Here is a 6,678-nt window from a genome sequence, read left to right as displayed (position 1 = left end):
TTTGAGAACTTCTTCACCGGCTTGTCTAAGAAAAGTCTTGAAGTTTCATCTAGACTAGATCTTGACTAGATCTTGAGGTAGTTCTTCGGCCGGTAATGATTACAAGGCCACATGTTCCGAGGTATCGAGTTGCCGTTCAGTTACCAAATCTTAAAATTGTCTTGAAGGTTGATCTAGCCGAGACATACGATAGACGTTTGCGTGAATTGTTGAGAAAATTAGTCAGAATCGTAAGGAATAAACAGGAAAGAAAAGGTACTATAATTAATGTGTGAGGAATTGTGAGTTACCGGCCGTGTTTTTTTGGCCGAGGATACGAGCCATTTCTCTTCTGCCGTCCGCAGTTGGACTGATTGTAGGATAGCGGTCTCAACCAGACTTTTAAACTTAGGGTCTCTAATAGTGAAAAGATACTTAGCGATATAATGTGGTTGTGAAGACAAGTTAAAAGGGAAAACATCTCACTTCCGGTTGCCGTTCGCGTCTCAAAAACGCGCGTGCTTAAGCTCCCTACATGGGAAGGACCACGTTGTTCTGAATGTTATCCATAAAAACTTGATTCCACATAATTCTCAGAAATTTCTTCCGCTATTTCAACCCTCGTTTTTCGCTCCCTCTTGCATTTTGGCTCCAAGTTCGCCAGACATACTATCTGCATGTATCTGTGGTCGAACGCCAAAGCTAAAGGCGAGGTTTTAATAAATGCTCCCACATTATTAGTTGTATCAAATGCGTAGTACGCGGATGTACATTCACATAAAGAAAAAAACATTGTTCTACTGTTATCAGTGACAGTGAAATGTAGAAAGAATTAAGAAACGTGCGAGGAAATGATACTTCCGACTAATCCGCCAATCAAGATCGGGGTCTCAAAGAAATCTGGTGGGATTTAAGGCTGGTTTTCACTAGCGACTAGCGACGGAGTCGGAGTCGGAGTCGTAATCAGAAGCGCAGAGCGATACAAAGAGTGAAAATCAAACTGTCGGAGTCGGAACCAGAATACCGATTCCGCTTATGACTCGGTCGCTTATGATCCAGGCGCTTATGACAGGTTATACCCTGTCCGGCGGGGTTAGTATCTGGATGGGTGACCTAGAAAAGATACCACTTCGCAACAGAAGCATAGGAACGAAAATTCTATTTTAACGCTAACAAATACGAACTAAGCAAGATACAGATTTTGTTAGCTTGCCCTATGCAAAACAAATATTGGTGCTTAAGTAAATAAATATTGATACACAGTTTTTCGGAAGAGCAGAAGGACGTTTTCAGGACAGTCGATCGAGAATAAATATTTTACAATCAGCAACAAAATTTACGACATGAAAACAACATTAATTTTGAACCGCGAATATGACAAGTTACGATCAGCGACAGACATTTTGGGAGGTTTTTGCTACGCTCAATTTTGTTATTGTACGTTTGGCTGCACAAGTAAAGCGCAGAAAGTGACACCGAATTCAGTTGCCGCGGCGTGTTTACTCGCGGAACATTGAAGCATCTATGTCAAATTATGGCGAGATACAAGGTTTTTGTTTTGTTAGTTTTCTTTTTCTTGCAAGTGTTATAAAGTTTGCCAAAAAATGTGCGAATTCAACACAAAGATCACAATCGCCAAACTCTTAAGGTTGACCATTGTTTCTGCAAAGTCAAAAATTTACACTCCAAGAAGAGGTTATTTATCACCAGGTAATTCCATCGTTTTGGGGAATAGCAGCGACTTTATTATTCATCAGCATCACAATTTTTTGCTGATTTTGGGGCTCATTTTGTTCAAACTCAAGCACGTTTCCAACGGACCTCTCTATTCTCGTGAACCCTTCCTGCTTACAGAGCACTTAATCTCGTACCCAGATCTCACTCTGGCACTGGAGATGTGAGATCTGGTAAAGTTCGACAGTACACCATTTTTCATTGGCTACTAAAAAAAGGTTGCGGCAATGCAATCTACGCTCCGGTTGGCTTATTTCGCGGGAAACTTAGTGAAGGTTTGGTTTTCGCATTCTCATGTGATGTTTTGAATAATTTACAGTTTTGCTGAGGAAAGTTTTGCTTTTTCCGACGCCGGAATAGCTTTACAGTTGAGGAAAACCACTTTAAAAATTTGCGACGTTTGTGTAAATGGTACCGACGAAAGCCCCACGTAACCTGCCACTGGAATAAAGTTCTGCGTAGCTAGCTACGCGGTACGCAGAAACTAATAAATTCAAGTTGAAGAATGTAATTTATTCAAAAAAGTGTTTCTCGTTCTTAAAGCGTGACTCGCGAATTAAGTTGTGATCAATTGTGAATTTTATGGTTAGATTAATTACATTTTTCACGAGATCGTGTCAAGAAAATAGCGCTCGTTGCAGTGATTAGGTCTAAGCACTCTCTAGCTTTCAATTAACGGTTTGGTTAACTACACTTTTCACGAGATCGTGTGAAGAAAATAGCACTCGTTTATTGATTAAGCCTAACCGCTCGTAGTTGCTCCAACAATTAAACAATCTCGACCGTTCAAAAACAATCGCCTGTAGCGCTTCTTTCTGTTTCGGCTTAAGGTTAAGGTTTCCTTGTCCTCTGTCCAAAAGAATCTCTTCAAGAATACTCTCGAAATCCATATTTATTCCGCAAAATCACCAAAAATCACAACTGAGAGTACGAACATGCGCAGTGATAGAAAAGCCCGTATTCCGGCCTCGCTGGCACTGAGCATGCTCGAAACCGAACTTTACCAGATATCCCTTTCGTATGAACGTGGGAGATCTGGGTACGAGATTACAGAGCACTACCACAAAAATCCGCCCGTATCACATTTCAACCCAGGTATGCAAATTTGTTAAGCTCGAAAATTGCTCAACATGATATAAAAAAATTCATAAAAGCTGGAAATATCACAAAATCCTTTTCCAGCGAAAAATTAATTAAAATAAGCAACATATTTGCTATTATTAGAGGCAAAAAACCCTTCCTATTTCAATTGCGTGGGTGCAAACAACAGACACAATCCGTGTCACAACGCATATGCAATTAAATAAAATTAATTGCTGACAGTTCGCATCAAACCCTTTTCGAAAGAACCTTGACCGTAAATAATGAACCACAGAAGAGACAACAAGCTTTCATTCAAATAATTTTTCGCTGTCACATTTCCAAATTGTTTATACCTTTGCAGAGTTGAGTACAAAATACTGGTAAACTTAAATTGCCAGACAACTAAAATGCGCCTTGAGTAAGTAAACACTGTGATGCATTCAAGGCGTTCGATTCCTTCAATTATTGTTAAATCGATAAAAAAAATTGCCATTTGATTTCAGTGTTTTATATAATACCAAGTTAGTAAAATATCAGAAAGAAAGCCCACTTGATATCCAACGGCGAAAAATGAGATTGTTTTCGAAGACCATTACTCGTCGCTTTATAGATTCCAAATATTTACTTTTCAGTGCCTTTCTCGTTCATCCAATTGACGTTCCATTCATGAGCTCCAAGAGGGTATATTTTGTTTAAAGATCCACTAAATCGCCATTCGCGTTACAATAACTTTCAACGCCACAGAATTAAGGAAATTTCCAATTGTTACCGGAAGACTGTACGGAGTTGAGTACAAGTAAATACAAATAGCCAGACAACTGAGATCACAGATCCAGTTTATCGATTCCTTATCTGTCTCTGTTGAACCCATACTGAATTACCCGAGAATTTTTCATTTGGTTTCAGATTTGTACATAACAGCACACTTGGCAAAATATTAGAAATACAGCTCACTTTGATTTCGGCTCGACGGGCAAAAGATTGTTGTCGAAGTCCATCACTCGTTGCCTTTAAGATTCCAGATGTTCATGTTTCACCGGCTATCTTGTTTATCAAATTGACGTTCCATTCTTGAGCTCCGCAAGGGTATATTTTGTTTAAAAAAGCCATTCGCGTTACAATGACTTTCGACGCCATTGTAGGTTAATTAAATGTTCTCCTGTGTGCACCAGAGAAATCTACGCATTACTCCAGCCCCCTCGAACCTAACAAAATACGCACAAAAGACTCTATGCACAAATACACCACTTAGCAGGGGAGTCACAGGCAACACTTTTCACGACACGGAAAAAAACATAAAAAAAACAAACCAAAAAAAAAAAAACACCCAACAAAATGACACCCATTTTCCGACTGGGATTGCCATACTGGCAACCCAGTAAATAGCGTTTCATATACCGTATTATTCTTTAAGTAAATGAGGCTCCTCAAGGAGTATAAGTATTTAATTTCTTTTGTAATTCATAAAAATTATATTGGAGAGGACTTGAAAGATACTTCGATCTTAGCTCTACAAAGCAATATTTATACAAAATGTAAATCGCAGTTTCTAGAAACCTGATGTCGAGGTTAAACTTATATATTGTTATCACTTGATCAAGTATTAAATAACTTTGTACCTGATGTCATTCTGTGATCTACATTAATTCCTTTGTAAAGACAGCGTTAAGCTTATGAAAGTACGCCGTTGTTGAGCCGCGAAAGTAACGCAACGAGTAAAGTACGATACTGAACGTGGCACGCGCGGCCTGAACAACGTCGAATTCTTGTCATTCAGCACGTTGTTTTGACCGTCATGATGAAGGAAAAGTCTTGACTTTTAGCCTTATTCTAGACATTTTCGAGACCTGTCTGTCGAGGAAACCGCTCTTGGCAAAAAGTCTCGAGAATGTCTAATTTTAATCCAGGAATGTCTAGCCGTCAAAATGTCTAGAAAAGTCTTTCATTTTAGCTCAAATTATTGACTTTTCCAAGACTTTTATTTGAAAGAAGCCGCAAGACATAAAATCTACTTTTTGAAGTCCTTGAAAAACCCTGGAATTTAATTTTGGACTTCGAGGACACTTGACAAGCCTTTGAAAAAAGGATTTGGTGAGAAACTGCTTAAAAACTCCTTGAATTTGTGCTTGGAAGAAAGTTGCTAAAAAAAATTGACACAGCATCATGTGCTAAGTTGGAAACATTTCAAAAATTGAGCCCAAATTTGACTATTGGAGAAAGGTTAAATGCCACAATTAAACTGCCCGTGCGTGCACCTAACTCGCAGGACCTGGGAAAGAATCTGTGTGTTATGCATTGCTTGTGCGATCCTCTTGTTTGTACCACGTGATGAAACGAAGCCTTTTTTTGTTTTATGAGATGTGTTCCTGTGTAGTCACGGTCCGATGCTGAGAGAATCAAGGGTGGCTTTTTCAGCAAAGAAAACACTGAAACACGATGTGAGGCATAGAAATCTTCTTACAAACACTCCTTGAAAACTCAATTTATGGTTCTTGAAAACTCCTTTAATACTCCTGGAATTTTTCAATACAGCACGGAGCCTGAAGAGAGTAAACACTAATAAACAATAGGGAACATATCTGTTTTCGAACATTACTTTGGTATTCAAATGTGCCAACCACGCAGAAAAAAGACCCTTTGTTTTGACAGCAAATGAGGCTCTTGTTTGGTACATTAATGACAATAGGTGACGTCAACGATATCTCCCCTATACAGTGAGTGTCAAAATTGTGTCCGGTAACCGAAATAGAAGCACCAGCCTGTGAGCAGAAGAAATTAAGGAAAGGAACTTGAAACAGCTCTCCCAGGTAGTTATGAAAGTAAAATGGTTGTTTTAAACTGCGGTCTAAATAAAGTGAAGTGAAGTGAAATAATGCTATTAGTCTCTCCCCTCGGGGCTTTTCAGGACTAATTTACAATATCTTTTTGGGGGACTTTAGCCAGCCTGCTTCTTACCCAGTTTTACAATTAATTTTAGGAAGTGAAAGATGTCCCCGTCCATACAAGGCTAGACCACAACCGGGGACTACGTCCCCTACCCTTATCGACTAGTGAGTGGGTTCTTTAACGTCTCATACTGTTTAAGACGGAATTCACCAGAAGTTCGAGTAACAAGTGGACAAAAACCTAGTACCAAGATTATAAACATCGTATTGCAAACGTCTGTACTACTGTTTTAAATATCTTCTAAAAAAAATCATTTCTAGAAACACCATATGTCAAAAACTAATGTTGAACTTCGTAAGAAACACTTGAAAGTGCTAGTGAAATGAAACTGATGATGAAATTCTACCTGTGTTTGCACAATTTCTCTGACCTTTGAAATTTAATTTTACTCGTTCCAATGGGAAATTGTTTTCGGTGTTATTTCAGGCAAATAGGACTATAAAATATTTAAATCATTCTGGTACCAGATTTTTGTCCACTGAAAACTGAAATTGCTCGATTTTCTATCGGATTTCGTCTTAATTTCCAACAAGGACTATGAGAGAGGGCCTCCAGTTTACTGTCCTTATCCGAGAATGCTTGAAAGTCTAACCATTTGCAGATGTAATTACAAACTTAAGGCAGCACTTTCTCCTCAGTTATTTTAAGACACCGAGTGTTGGTCCGGCCGAAGAACTCACGACCTCCCGCGTGACAGCCCGATGCTCAACCAACAGAGCCAACAACGTTAAATTTCGGGATTCAAGCGTTTTGAACTTCATTCTATTTTTCAAAAGTCTGAACTTTTTTAAAATTTCTAGATGAACTGGAACAAGCAAAAAGCATTTTTAAAAATTAGGTTTTAGGGTGTTAAACTGGAGGAAAAAGCCAATGCCATATATGAAAAATAACTTTTAAGTATTTTACAACGTGGAATTGTCTCAGTACGTAGTTCGC

This window comes from Montipora capricornis, chromosome 11 (genome assembly GCF_036669925.1).
Source record: "Montipora capricornis isolate CH-2021 chromosome 11, ASM3666992v2, whole genome shotgun sequence".
NCBI lineage: Eukaryota > Metazoa > Cnidaria > Anthozoa > Scleractinia > Acroporidae > Montipora > Montipora capricornis.
The sequence above is the reverse complement of the archived record's forward strand: the minus strand, read 5'-3'. Positions refer to the sequence as shown.